Source organism: Rhipicephalus sanguineus, chromosome 7, assembly GCF_013339695.2.
Source record: "Rhipicephalus sanguineus isolate Rsan-2018 chromosome 7, BIME_Rsan_1.4, whole genome shotgun sequence".
NCBI classification, from domain to species: Eukaryota; Metazoa; Arthropoda; class Arachnida; order Ixodida; family Ixodidae; genus Rhipicephalus; species Rhipicephalus sanguineus.
Window position 1 is genome coordinate 65,638,109 of NC_051182.1, and position 17,698 is coordinate 65,655,806.

Sequence of the window (17,698 nt, forward strand, 5' to 3'; positions counted from 1 at the left end):
GACTGTCTCTGAACATTATACGCCGGACAGTCGCACATGACGTGGTGTAGCGTCTCCTCGCAATGACGGGCACCGCAAAGAGCGTTGTCGGCCATTCCAATCCGCAAAGAATAGGACTTCGTAAATGCCACCCCTAGCCATAAGCGAAAAAGCAGTGTGGCCTCTCTTCGGCGGAGTCCAGATGGCATACAGGTTTTTCATGTGACACACAACTAGCTTCCTTTTATCATGATATCAGTTCCAGCCGTCACTTAAAGATACCTGTTGACAACCTCTCTTTAGACTGAAAAAGCATTCGACAAAGTCCCACATCAGCGGCTACTACTAAAGCTTTCTCGTTTAAACATTATTACAAATGTATTTAATTGGATTTGCAGCTTCCTTACCAATGGTCGACAGTTTCTGTATGCTAACGCCGTCTAATCTAGCCGTTCCTGTGTAATCTCTGCTGTGCCGCAAGGTACAGTGCTCGGACCATTACTTTTTTTTATTTACATCAACGACCTTCCATCAAACATCTCTTCTAGCATTCGCCTGTTTGCAGACGACTGCGTCGTATACCGTCCCTTAGCAAACTGCCCAAATATTAATACTCTTCAAAACGACCTCAATCTCATTGTATCCTGTTATGAAAAGTGGCTAATGTCTTTAAACATAAATAAAACTTCATTGGTATCTTTCCATCGCAGGCCCCATCACCAGTCAGCAGAATATACCATTTCCGGCTCTGCAGTCTCATCCGCTGAATCCTACAAATATATTGGCGTCACATTTTCAAGTAACATTTCCTGGTCAGCTCACGTGACTAACATATTCAACTCCGCGAATCGCACTCTGGGCTTCCTACGTAGGCACTTAAGACTTGCGCCCCCATCAGTTACGCTAATATCATATATTACGTTTGTTCAGCCGGAATTAGAGTATGCGTCTTCTGTCTGGGATCCCCACCAATCTAACTTATCCAACATTCTAGAATCGATTCAAAACCGTGCTGCGCGTTTTATCTACTCTGAATACACCTACAATTCCCGTGTTTCAAAACTTAAAACTCGTGCTCACCTTTCTGATCTAGAATTACGACGTCACATATCTCGACCTATCCTTTTTTACAAATTTTATCATGATCCCAGCCATCCTGCCAGTCCATCGCCCATCAAGGCGCACAAACAATTCAAGAGCAGTATATCTTCCGCCAGCACAAAGCACCGCCCATCTTCGCTCCTTTTTTGTGACAATCGCACGGGACTGGAACCGTCTGCCTGCAACTACCGTGCACCACTCTGACCCCCATCAATTCAAGATTGCCCTCCAATCACTTCTTTGCTGTAATTAATACCCATCCCTCGTGTAATACCCCAGCTGGGGCCTTTGAGGTATTCAAAATAAATAAATAAAGTGCGCTGAATATATAAACAAATTTTTCTGCGTGCAGTAGCAGTGCGGGGTCGGATTTCATCACGTGAATAAAAAATGAGTATCTGTACGAAACATTCAACATAACCAGAGTTCATTCCTGCTTCACAACAGTGCGTTCAACTTCTGTCTTTTCACCAATAATAAAAATTTACGACGGTATATACAGTGTGGCGAGGAGTCAACTTACACATTTCAAATCGTTGACGAAGCCATTGATGCCAACCGCAAGCCATTGATGATAAAAAAGTTGAAGCAATTTATGAGGACCTACGGAGGCGTGTGTGCGCATTGAAGAAGCGTTTGCAACAACGTATTTATGTAAAAGGAGGCCATCTGCCAGATGTAGTCTTCAAGAAATGAACTTGTAATTGGTGATAAATGTATGACATGCTTGGTCGTATATATAAACGCCCATTTTCTCCCTGCGTCCTATATATATATATATATATATATATACAGATATATTATATATATATATATATATATATATATATATATATATATATATATGTATATATATACCTTTCACGTTTCCATTACAATTACTACAGTGCAGTTACAACAATACAATTAACGTCTCCTACGTCTGCCATGGCCTCATTATCTGTTGGTTTTCAATACGGTTGTATCAACCAAAGAAACGAGCCGTTAAAATTTCGTACTTCATATATGTCAGTTGGCTCCACCCCAACCTATATTTACGCTTCTGCCGCTATTCAGTATCACAGAGGGCGTGATAAAAGGCGCGTCTGTCTAGCCTGCTTAGGCCAGACAGAACGCCTTTTAGAATTAGGCTCAACAACCATCGGTCGCTTGTACGTTCCCTGCCCGGCTTTACGCTATCTAAACGTATCGCATTGGAAGATGAAAACTTTGACGGCATCAGGGTGACACTCTTCGAAAACAATTTTCGGACAACCAGAGAACTATTTTTCTACACATTCAACACGATCAAAAACGAAATAAATGAACATCCAGGCACCCCCTCCGCATTACGATCATTAAAATGCGCAAACACCATTCTCTAATCAGTGCCCAGCGCCTTGCCGCCTTTTGGGAGAAAATTAATGTTTTGAATAATACCGCTATTTGGTGCAGCTGTAAGCTTATGCGTCTCAATATTAGGATTAGCTTGCCGCTTCAATCACAGCGGGCATGCACAGGTAAGTGGTCCCGGACGTCGTACAGTTTAGTGTACGTCGTACGGCACTGCACTTAAGCTGTCATTACACTAACAATATTTCGCTCCATCTGTTTCCTTTACACCCTTTCTCTTTTTCTACCTCTTTTTCTCTCCCAAAAAGAGCCAATGCGCTTAACGAATACTGACGGCGCGGCAACACTACCGGCCTCTTCAGATCTTACACCCACGCCAACACGCCGAAAGCCCTCAGTCCCTACCCCACCAATTCCTTTAACACAGTAAACGTCGAGGAAGGACGTCAAGGAAAAAGAAATTTAAAAAGCCGCTCGTGGTTTTTCACCGGGAGGTGGAATACTAGAAGCTCAGGGTCATTACATTGTCCGTTTAGGAGAACGTGGAGGCGTGGAGGCTGCATCGCTGTCAAAATATGGCATCGCTTCTTAAACTAACTGTCAAGACGTTTATTAGCGGGCACTCGGCGACGGCGACAGTCAAAGCGGGGCCGACTCTCTGCACGAAGGGCGTGCTCTCAGAGAAGAGGATGACCCATTACTGAGTAGGAACGTTTCGTTACAATTACCCCGGGTACGAAAAGGGAGCCACCTGGCGACCCAGCAGCTTGTCACTATGAGTGGGTCATGGTAGGGCTTCAGGCGCGCCACGTTGACAATGTCGCGCCCTTGACGGCGCATGTGCGAAGATGGGTTCGATCAGGTAGTTGACCGGGGATGTGCGTTCGACAACACGGTAGGTGCCTTCGTATTTGGGCAGTAGTTTGGAAGAGAGGCCAGTTGCAGTGGTAGGGACCGAGAGCCATACGAGCGCTCCAGAAAAGAACGTGGGCGCAGAACTGGTGGTGTCACCGCGAATGCTTTTCTGCCGCTCTTGGTTCTGCGTAGTAAATGTCTTGGAGAGCTCGCGACACTCTTCAGCAAGTCTGGCTGTGGCAGAAATAGGCGCACATTCAGATCGATCCGGCTTGCAGGGAAGGATTGTGTCGATTGTGTGCGACGGGTGCCTGCCATACAATAAGAAGGGTGAGAAGCCAGTAGTGCTTTGAGGGGCGGTATTGTAGGCGTACCTGACGAAGGGCAGAATGGCATCCCAATATGTGGTCGGCGGCGACGTACATCGAGAGCATGTCGGTTGAAGCATTCGGTTGAAGCATTCGGTGAGGCCGCGGTTGAAGCATTCGGTGAGGCCATTCGTCTGTGGGTGATAAGCAGTAGTTTTGCGGTGAACAACGTTGCACTCTTTCAGAATGGCTTCCACGACTTCCGACAAGAAGACACGGCCTCGATCACTGAGCAGCTCCTGGGGTGGACCGTGACGCAGCATGAATCAGTGGAGCAGGAAGGAGGACACATCGCGCGCTGTAGACGCAGGGAGGGCGGGAGTATCAGCGTATCGCGTGAGGTGCTCTACAGCGGCGATGGCCCAGCGGTTACCAGCGGACGTCAGAGGAACTGGCCCATACAAATCGATGCCAACGCGCCCAAAGGGTCGGTCAGGGCAAGGTAGAGGTTGCAGACCTGCCGGCGACAGGTGTGTTGAAGTTTTGCGGTGCTGACAATCGATGCAGGAGCGAACGAACTTCTGCACGTACCGGTACATCCCTCGCCAAAAGTACCGTTGGCGAATGCGGTGGTAGGTTTTGCGTACCCCAGAGTGTGGACACTGCGGATCAGAGTGGAACGACTCGCATATGTCAGAACGCAGACTGCGGGGTATTACTAGTAGCCACTGGCGGCCGTCGCCGTTGTAATTGCGTCGGTGGAGAAGGTCGTCGCGAACGGCGAAATGGGGGGCTTGACGACGCAACGCGCGAGTGGATGGTGTGGCCGATGGATCCGTCAGCAAGTCTATCAGTGAGGCAATCCATTGATCCTTGCGCTGTTCGGTAGCAGGGCTGGGCAGTATCGCGATACAAGAGTATCGCGATAGTATTTCAGAGATACTTTTCAGTATCTGTATTTCTGTATCGATACATATTTGAAAAATGTATTTGTATCTCAGTAGTGAAATACTTTTACTACGTATCGCTTGTATCGTGATACTATGCAGGGCAAGGGTATCTCGTTACATTCTTTCGTTTTTTGGCGGAAATGAGCTGAAGCGTGTTTCCAAATGGGGAATGAAGGTTCTTTCTTTTTTTGTGCTAAGAAGAGCAAAGGCGCGCCGGCGGTCGGTGACATAGGAAGGGCAGCGATGGTTTCCCCTCAAGAAAGGAATGGTCCATGTGGTAAAGCGCGCGACGCCGCTTACGGCAGAATCGCGGCTACAGAATTGTCGGACTCTGCCGATGAAAGTCATTGTCTCTCAAGGCTAGTGCAGCACGCCTAATTTTTTTCGGATGACAAGCTTCCTGAGCCCCCGCGCAGATGCCGTCTTAAAACAGAGGCTTTGCAACGCTTCGTGTGCGTTGATTTCTCAAAGCGGCGGCACTTCCAAAAGCAATTCCCGTTGTGGCGGCGGAAGTGATTAGAAGATGGCTATCTTTGACGTGCTTTCATACACATCGCCAGCGTGTCAGGGTGCGTTCCTAATTCATTTATAAGCGTGAAACGGTATTTTGTGGTACAAGGCTCCCCCATCAACGGAGCCGACTTCGCTGTTGTGACTGGCTGAAATAGGTGGTGCTGGCAGCCTTTTTGAAGAGTGATCCTTTCGGACCGGGCGACGAGTGCTTGCTGTAGCCTCTGATAAGGAGCTCTGAGTAGCTGTCTCTGCTTTCACATCTGCTTAGGAGAGCTGGCAGGAGCTACCTGGAAGGGCTTAAACCTTCTCACCAGCACAGAACGTTATTTTAGGAAGCCAGTGTTTGAATTGTGCAGTTCTGAGATGTTGGGCTCCGTTGCGCGTAGGTAATTATGGCAAGCTTACATGGGAAGGGGTATTCTCAGCCTTCTGGTAGGGCGTCGACCGGAAAAGACGGCTGAGGAGTCCGAAGATGAGGACCGACTTCGGCTTCTCAACGGTCAGAACAGACAAACGGGAGGGCGGAAGTGTTTCAGTACCTAGATGACCTGATAAAAGATATCGCCATGCAGCAGGTCTATCCAGCTATGAAGGCGGTAAGTATTCACTATAACACAAATTTGTGCTCGTCTGCAGCAGTAGAGAGACTTTTTCCTTTCGCAAGTCTTGTGTTGAGGCCAAACCGACGCTATCTAGAAGACAGTCTATTTGAGAAGCTCCTTTTGCTTAAGTGCATCTGAAACAGCAGCCTTCTCAGCAAAACAGATGTCACGTGCAAAATGAACGTATAGTTTTTCTCAATTCACTGGTGTTCGTTAGTAATTCTAGTGATTTGCTTGAACTATGCTATTTCTGGCATAGCTCATCTTTTTCTCACCTAGTATGTCGATTTCGGTTCCCAATGCTTGTGACTCTTTCTGTGAAATAGTGTAATTTTTATTGCAATTGATACCTGTAATGATGTGAGTATTACCAGTTATGTACTTTGTAAACCCTCCTCTGTAATGTCTTAATGGCGTTGAGGGTATTGTAATAAATGAATAAATAAATTGCAAATTTCAATGCGCTGCAACTTTATTTACAACATTATGCGGGCACTTAGTAAATGTCTTCAGAGTATGTGCATCACCATATGCTCATATGAGCATCCCTGAAATAAAAAAAAGTATTTCAGTATCTGTATTGCTGTATCTGTATACCGAAATACTTTTTTCGTCTTTTTGCAAAAGTATCTCCGAAATCTCCCGTTACGTCAAAGGCAAACGTATCTCAGTATCTGTATTTTAGGCTTCCAACGCAGGTATTTCGATATCTGTATTCCGGAATTCTTTTCCAAGTGTCTTTGTCCAGCCCTGTTCGGTAGCGATGGTGTGAATGTCGATGGAAGAACGACAAAGTGAGACGGTGAGCTGTGGGCATTGTCGTCAGGCAAGGGAGACCGCGACAGGGCGTCGGCGTCAGTATGCTGGCGTCCGTTGCGGTACAGCATGTGGATGTCGTAGTCTTGCAGGCGAAGTGCCCAACGGGCGAGACGGCCTGAGGGATCCTTCAATCACGACAACCAGCACAGTGCATGATGGTCGGTGACGACATCAAATCGGCGACCATACAAATAAGGTCGGAACTTCGTAATGGCCCAAATTATTGCCAGGCATTCTTTCTCAGTGACGATGTAGTTGGTCTCGGCTTTAGTAAGCGTACGACTTGCATATGCGACGACATATTCCGGGAACCCAGGTTTGCGCTGGGCAAGGACAGCACCGAGGCCAATACCGCTGGCGTCCGTGTGTACTTCTGTAGGGGCCGTAGGGTCGTACTGGCGTAGAATGGGAGGGGACGTCAACAAACGACGGAGCTTTGCGAAAGCGTTGTCGCACTGTGACGACAACGAATTGAGGGGCCCGTTACTTCCAAGAAGCTTCGTCAGCGGTGATATGATAGTCGCGAAGTTTCCGATGAAGCGCCGAAAGTAGGAGCATAGTCATACGAAACTGCGCAGTTCTTTGACGGACGTAGGTTTGGGGAACTCTGTCACGTCCCGAAGCTTGGCTGGATCCGGGAGGATGCCGTCCTTGGACACGACGTATCCTAGTATCGCCAGCTGCCGTGCTGCAAATCGGCACTTCTTTAGATTCAATTGTAGCCCGGCGTCGCTCAAACGCGTCAAAACCTGCCGCAGGCGTTCAAGGTGCGTTGAGAAGTCCGGGGCGAAAACGACGACGTCGTCGAGGTAGCACAGGCACGTGTGCCATTTCACGTTGCGCAGAACGGTATCCATCATGCACTCACAGGTCGCGGGCGCATTGCACCGCCCAAACGGCACGACGTTGAATTCGTACAAGCCGTCGGGTGTGACAAACGCTGTCTTCGGTCGAGCGTCATCTGCCATGGGGACTTGACAGTACCTTGAGCGCAGATCGAGCGATGAAAAGAACTGTGATCATTGCAGGCTGTCAATGGCGTCGTCTATTCGAGGTAGGAGATAAATATCCTTACGGGTGATCTTATTGAGTCGTCGGTAGCCCACACATAAGCGCACAGAGCCGTCCTTCTTTGCAACGAGAACGACAGGAATCGCCCACGGGCTGTTTGAGGGTCGAATAACATCGCGGCGAAGCATGTCTTCGACTTGCTCGTTAATTACACGACGCTCTGTTGGCGACACGTGATATGGACGTAGCCGCAGTGGTGGTTGGGCGCCAGTGTCCATGCGATGCGTGAGAGCAGACGTGCGGCCGAGAGAAGTGTGCGCGACATCGAACGAAGAATGAAATTCTTCCAACAGGCACGCAACAGGCAAGGTTGCCAGCAATCGAGGAACCAAATATATCAGCGGGTGACGAATCAGATGTGGAAACAGCATTGAGCGAACGGCAGCTGGCGCAGTGCGTGTCACCCGGTGCGTCCATAACTTGTGCGTCTTCGAGGGCTTCCACTCTGCCGAGACATTCCCCTCGCACCAACCTAACAATGTACGGTGATGGGTTCGTAACAAAAATATCGGTGTCGCCCTGAATGATTTGCATGATCGCAAATGGCACCAGCAAACCTTTCCTAGTGAAAACGCGGTCAGATGGAGAAAGGAGTGCAACGGCGTCGGCGAGACCGATGCAATAGACTGACACAGCCGTCGACGAGTCTGCAGGAACTGTGCTGTCGTCTTTGGCGAGTACCTTGGTCGCAGCCGGTGGGCTGTCCACCGGCGTTAAATCTGAGAATGGTGAGAGCTCTATTTCGGCTGGTGCGCAACGAATTACGCCGGTGTGACGGGCGAGAAAATCCCTTCCCAGGATGACGTCGTGAGAGCATGAAGAAATAATGATGAATTCGACGGCGTACAGAGCGTCCTGAATAATGACACGGGCTGTGCACACCGCTGTCGGGTGAATACTTTGTGCGCTGGCTGTCCGGAGGGAGAGCCCGGAAAGTGGCGTCGTCACTTTTCGTAGTAGTCGGCTAAATTTAGCGTCCATAACGGATACGAGAGCTCCAGTGTCCACAAGGGCCAATGTGCGCACACCATCTACAAACACGTCTACTACGTTCCATGGGCTTTGCTGAGGGCTTTGGCAGTTCGACAGCGTCGCAGCCTCTTGGACTGCGACGAGGTCTCGTGCGACCGGACGAGGCCGCATCGGTGACAGTGAGCGGCGTCGTGGGGATCGCGAACGACGGGTAGATGGACCTGGGCGTGACGTCGTTGACATAGGCGGCGGCGGGCCGTAATACGGGCGGCTGGACTGGTTGGTGATGGCTGATCCGACTCGAGGCGGCTGCACGCGATTGCAATAACGGGCGATGTGACCGGCGCAACCGCACGCAAATCAGATCGGGCGGTTGTTGGAAGTGCGCCATCGGTTGGCCGGGCTAGGTCCCATCCACGTCGCAGGACGCGAGGGACGGGGCGGCTGCTGATATGACGACTGCATGGCGGGCTGCAGTCGGGGCGTATGGATGATGCCGGCGTACGCAGCCGGCACACTCGCTTCGAAGGCTTGAGGCCTGGCGACGGCTCCGGCGTATGTTAGCGGGGGCACCACAGCGAGCGCTGCGGGTGGCCTGGTTACAACTTGCGCGTAACTGAGCGGCGCAGGCGCCGGAAGGGCTGGTGGTATTCCGGCATGACCTCCGCGATTTCCTGCTCAATAGCCCGGCGTAGAGGAGGCATCAGTGTGGTCGACTGCTGTTCAACATGTTGCGGGTGAGAGAAGGCCAGTAGAGAGAACTGGCGGGCAATTTCCTCGCGCACGAATGACTTGATCTCGGCGAGTAAGACGGAGTGGTCCGACACGGCCGACAAGCCAGCGAGATCGGCGTCGCTTGATGGAGGTCGACGCGTCATCAGCCGCTGCCGGCGCAGCTCCTCGTAACTTTGGCACAGTGCGATGAGCTCTGCCACAGTGTGAGGGTTTTGGGCGAGTAGCATAATGAAGGCATCGTCGTCGATGCCTTTCATGACGTTCCGGATCTTGTCGGCTTCAGACATGGTCGCGTTGGCTTCCTTGCACAAGTCGAGCACGTCTCCAATGTAGCTCGTGAAAGAGTCGCTGGACTGCTGGGCTCGTTCATGTAAACGCTGTTCGGCTTGCAGCTTGCGAACGGCAGGGCGGCCAAACACGTCGATGATGGCTGTCTTGAAAGCGGACCACGTAGCGAAATCGGATGCGTGGTTGTTGTACCATAGACATGCCACACCCGCGAGGTAGAAAACGAGGTTGCTCAGTTTGCCTGCCTCGTCCCATTTATTGGGGACGCTCACACGCTCGTAAATCGCGAGCCAGTCCTCGACGTCGGTGCCATCCGCGCCGGTGAAGACAGGAAGGTCGCGGATGCGGGGGACACCTGGACATGGCGTCGGTGCAAGACAATAGGTTAGCGTTAAGAAAAATCATTCTTACTGACCTTCTTGACATCCTGCTCCTCTTCTTCCTTCTTTTTTCCCTTCTTTTTCTCCTTCCTTGTTAAGTTCCTCTTTCCCTTCCTTTCCGTCATTTGCCCTCTACTCTTAACATGGCATAAGACACACACAAGCTGTAAATATTGTTACGTCTTGAAGAAGACGGGGCTTCCGTCGAAATAAATATATATAGACGGTGTTTCAGCAAAGGCTTGCGGAACTTCTTTAACATAAGCCCTTCGACGAAAACCTCTCCAAAGGAAACTGCTAGCTGCGGCAGACGCCAGGAAGTATCAGTGGTGTCTTTGGTGTGTTAAGTGGCTTGAAGGTGAATTAAAATTCGCGAATTAATTGGCAAGGTTTGGTGGTTAGCTTCAATGGCGCGTTGGTAACCTCCTATAAGACGATGTCGTATAAGTTTCTAAGGTCGTTGTCTAACGCCCTACAGCGGGAGAAAACCTGACGTCTGTGTGTGTGCGTGTGTACACTTTCAACAATATCTAAATCTATGTGCGACGTCAAACTTGCCATTGTCAATGACCGCCTGACGTAGCTAATTGAAAAGGTCGTTGGAGAATTTGGGTTCATTGACTATGTAATACTCATGTTTCTCACAACTGCTGACGTCCGCCGAAACTGATACCTTGCTTCTTTTGAGAATTCATAGTTTTTTTTTTCGAAACATGCACCGTTAGACATGTTTGTAGGTGTTCGTTGAAACAGCCTACACATACACAGACATCCACAATGATAGATAGATGGACACACGAACGGACGGATGGACGGATGGATGGATAGAAGGATGAATGGATGGATGGATGGATGGATGGATGGATGGATGGATGGATGGATGGATGGATGGATGGATGGATGGATGGATGGATGGATAGGCTCCCCCAATTATACATGAGTCAAAATGAAATTTTAGCCTTTCCAAAACTGCCGAATTCTACTTTTGAGGTTGAGTTGTATTTGTGTCTGTTGGTGCGTAATCTTGAAAATGTTTGCCTGCCGAGAGACGAAAGACAGTGGAGAGAAGTGGCACACACAACTACTGTACTAACAACTGTTAAATGTGAAGTATTTTTAGGGAACCAAATATACTTTGTCCGTTTCTATCTATCTATCTATCTATCTATCTATCTATCTATCTATCTATCTATCTATCTATCTATCTATCTATCTATCTATCTATCTATCTATCTATCTATCTATCTATCTATCTATCTATCTATCCGCCTGTCTTGTGGTCATCTTCCTAACTCTATATATGCCAGTACATACCTGTATAAGAGCAGGACACGAGTATATGAAGAACACAATTCACAGATCATGACGTGAGTAACCTGAAAAAATTCGGCAGATCCCCCGTATCGTGGGAGTCGACGTATGCGAAGCATACGGCGGGAAGGTGACTGTGGCGTAATTTTTTTACTGAGCAAAACGTTACGAATTCAAGCTACAGATTTGTAAAATTTTTAAACGCACGCATATACGTTGAAGAGCCGCGTATGTGTTATAAATCAGGTGTTTACAGTTGGTAACGCTGCCGACGGCGACGTGGGTATTACCAACACCAGAAGCAGTAAGGTGATATGCAAGGCTTATAGTTGTCCGTTATGATGGAGAACGCACGCGCGTTTCACGAACCCGTGTGCACGTGTGGAAGAGGTTCTTGACAGTTATTGAACAAGGTCATCATCACCATGAACAGTGAGCACCTGCAGCTGGTCATGACTTGTTATCGGATCCGATTGTGATAGCGGTGACGAGTGGTCCATGTGTAGTGAAGTATGAGGTATAGTACAGCGGTTACAAATTGTGGATGCCTCAGTCATTTCGTCGACAAATCGTCTGCCTAAAGCGGCGACGTGTCGGAAACAAAAGTCACCCTTCGCATTGGTGAGGTTTAGTCTGTTGAGGTTGCTAGGCTTGGATAGTGCTACGTAGACCAACATCAACGGATGGCACTTGTCGTATTCGTAGATTACCTGGGCTTATTTGACTTAAATAGACTATACTACAAAGCGGCTGTCAATCAATCTATCATCCTCGGTCAGGATGAGGCCATCGCCCTGCCTCGTAAGAAATTAAGAGGACACTGCGTCGTTCTGGCGGACTAAGTGCATTTTACAGTGCGATGACGTGAATATCATACGTAACTTTCGTTAATATTATCCTCCGGTGTCGACCAATGCGTCAATATAGCTTGCTGAATCATAATAATCCAAGTGTAATGTTTATGAGACTGCTAGAAAAGCGAAGCCAACAGTGGAACCACAGACGTTAATCTGATATGACGCCTATATCGTAGGAATACATAAGTAATGTTCATTGCTTTCTTGTAAAATGAGATAACCAGCACCCCAAACTCAACTGACGTTGCGCCGACATTACGCCTGCATAGGCAGTTTTTCGAAACCAGCGTATCGACCTGGCGTGGATCTGTGGTAGAATATCTGATTACAACGCAGAATGCTTGTGTTCGATTCCTGCTGGGGTCCTAATCTTTACTCTTTCTATTCGGCGGGTCAACGCTGTCGATGTCGGTTTTTCTTAACGCTCTCGCATTTAAATTACGAATGTCTGTTCTCGTCGTTCCTGTGTAAATATAAACTGTCAATCACCTGTGGCGCATACCCGTAGACCGCGGCCTGTGGTAAACTGCTATGTGTCACACGTGCCGGGAGGAAAGGGTTTGATAACTCACGCGACAGGATTTTCACATTATTATTGCGATAGCAGTTATATGGACACTCTCGGCTGATTTTTGCCGTCACCGTCGCCGTCTGTCGACGCCGTCATGTCCCGGATATGTATATGTATGTATATATATAAAAAAGACAGAAAAATAAAGCAGAATAAAAAAATTATGAAGTACCCGATCGCGGATTCGAACCAGCAACCCCTCGCCCCACAGCGCGCTGCGTTAGACAACTTAGCCACACACCATGTATGCGCCGGCGAAATAACGGCGAGCTATTTATGTACACCATGTACCGCTGGTGGTAAGCAAATCTCGGAGGAGCGTGAGCGTGTTTTCTATCACGCAACGCTCCTAATTTTTTTTCAATTTGAAAACTGCCCAAGAGTCGCGCACGGCAAGTGGCCCTTTTCTGTACCCACTAGTGACGTGGAAGGAAAAAGAAGAAAGAACACCGGGAACCCCTTGCATCAGACGCCTCCGTGTGGCTGGAGACGCAGGGGGTAACTCCACGCGCCACAGTTTAAAAGAAAGATAAATATCTAAGAGCGTCTGATTCTCCATTGTCGACAATTGCAGACGCAGCGCTCCTAATTTCCTTTCATTCGAATACTGCCCTTTAGAGGCGCGCGACAAAGTGGTCATTTTCTCTAGCCATTTGGGATGTGGAAGGAAAAAATTCGGCAGATCCCATGCACCCTGGGAGTCGATGTTATGCGAAGCATGCGGAGGGTAGGTAACTGTGGCGTAACTTTTTTTCACTGAGCGACACGTTACAAAATGACACTAGAGGTTTGTATAAATTTTATACGCACACATATATATGTTGAAGAGCCGCATATGTGTTATATAACCAGTTGTTTACGGTTGGGTAACGCTGCCAATGGCAACGTGGGTATTACCAACACCAGAAGCGATGAGCTGATATGTAGTGCTTATACGTGTCCCGAGAACGCACGCACATTTCACGAACCCGTGTATATGTGTGCAAGACGTTCTTGACAGTTCTTGAACAAGGGCATCATCACCGTGATTAGTGAGCACCAGCAGCTGGTCATGACTTGTTATAGGATTCGGTCGTGATTGTGGTGACGAGGGGTCCATGTGTAGTAGGTATGTGGTATAGTAAAGCTGTTGGAATTCATGGATGCCGCGGTCATTTCGTCGACAAATTGTCTGTCGACAGAGCCGGCGACATTTCAGAACCTGAAGCCACCCTTCGCCTTGGTCAGGTATAGGCCGTCGAGGCTGGTAGGCCTGGATAGTGCTACGTAGACCAACATCAGTGGATGGTGTTTGTCGTATTAGTAGACTACCTCGGCGTATGTGGCTTACGTAGCCTAGTCCACAAAGAGGCGGTCAATCAATCTGGCATCATCCTCGGTCAGCATGAGGCCATCGCCTAGCCTCGTAAGAAATGAAGGGGACACTGCGTCGTTCTGGTGGACGAAGTGCACTTTACGGTGCGGTGATGTGGATATCATTTGTAACTTTCGTTAATGTATTCCTCCGGGGTCGAGCAATGCTTCAATATACCTTGCTGAATCGTAGGAATAAAACGTAATGTTTATTAGACTGCTATAAAAGCGGAGCCAACACTGGAACTACAGGCGTTAATCTGATATGACGCCTGTATCGTAGGAGTACACATCGTAGGAGCATCATGTAGTGTTTATTGCTTTCTTGTAAAATTAGATAGCCAGCACCACAACTACAATTGACGTTGCAGCGATATTACGTCTGCGTAGGCTGTTTTTCCAAACAAGTTTATAGACCGTGCGTGGCTCAGTGGTAGAGTACCTGATTGCCACGCAGAATGCTTGGGTTCGATTCCTGCTGGGATCCTAATTTTCATTCTTTCCATTCGTTGAGTGTTGGTTTTCCTCAACGCTCTAGCATTTAAGTTACCAATGTCTGTTCTCGCCGTTCCTGGGTAGATATAAATTGTCAATCTCCTGTGGCGCATATCCGTACACCACGGCCCGTGGTAAATGGGTATGTGCCACACGTGTCTGGTGGAAAGGGTTTGACGACGTACGCTACAGGATTTTAAGGTTATTCATGTCATGACCCGGCAGTCATATTCGTCAAATCCTCTTACCCTCCCATGCAAATTTTGGTCTACACCAAGTTAAGGAGGCGATCATGAGAGCGCCCAGACGTAGGCGGCTAGATAGATAGATAAATAGATAGATAGATAGATAGATACGTAGATAGAAACGCTCAAAATGCCAGAGGTTCGCTAAGAAATGCTTCGCATTTAAAAAAGAAAAAGAACATCGGGCATACATTGCATCAGACGCCCCCTGTGGTAGGAGACGCAGAGGGTCACTCCACGCACCGCAGTTTAAGATCGTCTGAATTCTAAATTTCCCCACCTATATTAACCACCGGTTTCATGGCCCATCCCCCGTAGTGGGTAAGAACCAAGAAATAAGGGGAAACACGCAAGCAAGCCAGCAAGCAAGTCTGATTCTCCATTGTCGACACTTGCAGCGTGTTGATCAAGCACATAGGCGTAACAACAGTGACAGTTGTTAGTTCACGCTTGCCCTGTGCATGCCTGTGCGTTCACTTAGGGCGTCCTTTTTGTGCTTCAGCGGCACGCTACAAGTATCGAGCTGCTTCTGGTTCTTCGTGTGACATTTCGATTTCTTGCTGTCGCATTCATTGCTTCGCCCTTGCGGCGAAACTGTGACTTTTTCATGTAATCACCTGACAGTCATATTTGTGGAATTATCTTAGCCTCCCATGCCAATATTGGTCTTCACCAATTTAAGGAGGCGATCATGAAAGCACCCAGACGTAGGCAAATAGATAGATAGATAGATAGATAGATAGATAGATAGATAGATAGATAGATAGATAGATAGATAGATAGATAGATAGATAGATAGATAGATAGATAGATAGATAGATAGATAGATAGATAGATAGATAGAAACGCTCAAAGTGCCAAAGGTTTGCTAAGAAATCCTTCACCTTTATTAAACCCTATCCACCAGTAATGTCATAAAACCCTATCCACCAGTAATATGTGGCACTTACCCGCATACCACGGCCCATGGTATGCGTGTATGCGCGCCAAGTTATTGACAGTCTATACCAGGGACAGTAAGAAAGAATTTGGAAACCTAACCTGACAGCTCTAAAGAGCCCGTGTCGCAGAAAATGCTGTGCCGTAAGTATATGATCGTTGACGTCTAAAACTTTATTGGCAATCATTCAGAGCTGTTCATGACATCGCTGCGGCCCCGAGAAACACTACATCAAAACGTATGCCAACTTTATTTTGTCGCATACTAATTTTCCATGTTTTCTGGTGATACGAATATTTTTGGTAACTCCGCGAGATTCGTATCACCGAGGTATTACTGTATCTATATAATGTAGCACTAAACGCCTATGCACTAAAGTGTTCGCTTGAAAATTTATTAGTGGCCAATTTCGTTTCATTAGAATGAAATGGTTGTTAGTATTTTAAAAGTTTTGTACCTCTTGCTCAAGGTATATTAGTTTCATTCCGAAATAACTTACTGGCGTCGCTTTAGCTGCTTAATGCACACTTCGCTGACAGCGGTTTTTGTTTGCCGCTTTTGCAATTGATGGGAGTCGCTGCTCTGCCTGCCGACCAGCTAGCGGGTTGCCATGTAATCACGGAACTTCAATAAGAAGTCTCCGCACGATGGTGCTGTGGGGCTCTTCCTTGCCCGTAAACGTGTTGCAGTTTTTCGCAATGACGTATCACCGGACAAGTGTTCGTCGCCAAGAACATGTGCAGCCCAGAAACGCTTCAGACGTATTGTACAGTTGCACAAAGCGCCGCAGGACACCGTCGCTAATCACACAATGCCCACTTGTAGCTCCGATTACCTGGTGATTATTGAGTAAAAAATTATTTAGGGAAGCCTGAGCGAGGAAAAGAAATATTTCTAAGTAAAATAAACAGCGGTTTTGTATCAAACACAGCGAATAAGCATAGAAACACGATACAGGCGGCACTAACAGGAACCAATAATAATTGTTACGTTTTACGTCTCAAAACCACGACATGATTACGAGAGACGCTGTAATGGAGGGCTCCGGAAATTTCGACCACATGGGGTTCTAAAACCTAAATATAAGCACACGGACCTCTGGCATGGCCGCCGCGAAATTCGGGTCATCAGTCAAGCACCATAACCACTAGACTATTGCAGCGGCAACCCCTAAGAGCTATAACAATTATATGCAGATATGGAAAATAACGTAAATCGGCTCGTTGGGACGCTCATCAGAAAAACGGAGCAATGGAATAACAATTTTTCTCAGGTACCGTTGCTGACATAGTCAAGATGGCTGCTAATAATTTACGTTATTATAATGCAAACTCAATTTCGCTATTTTACTTAGTAGTAAGCAGAATTTTTGTTACTCTGTACTCCAGGCGCGCCCGGAATATTACATGTTTGTTCTCAACATTGCCTTTACATAACAGTAAATTCAAGTGGAATCATAGGCGTGCGCAGGGTTCCCCATCAGGGGGGGGCGAAGGTTCATCGCAGTGCCCCCCCCCGTACTAAGTCAATGTACGCGGCAGATTTTGCGCCCCCCCCCCTCTTAGGCGACTACGGGGCCTCACTGTGTGGTGCAGATTTTGCGCCCCCCTCTTAGGTCGCCCCCCCCCCCCTGTGCGCACACCTATGAGTGGAATATAAGTATGTAAACGATAGCAGAAATTACGCAGACAGTTAAAAGTAAGAATAAAACAAAGAGCTTACTTTAGCAGAACCTTAGAGACATATTGCAGTAAGCAGACCGAAAAAATAACAACAACGTAGACACATAGGTAATGTATGGGATGGAAAAGGACAACTAAGAAAGAACATTTCCAATCAATGAAATTGTGATTTAAAACTCTTTGAATAAAAGAAAAAGAGACGTACGCCAAGATAGTCCGTTAGGTGAATGCTTGCTCTATTAGGATCGAAATCGGCACCGGAGGTGCTACAGCTGTTAGAATCTTCTCTGCATATTAGTCAATGTCATTGCATGTAAGTCAACCTTACATCCACGAGAT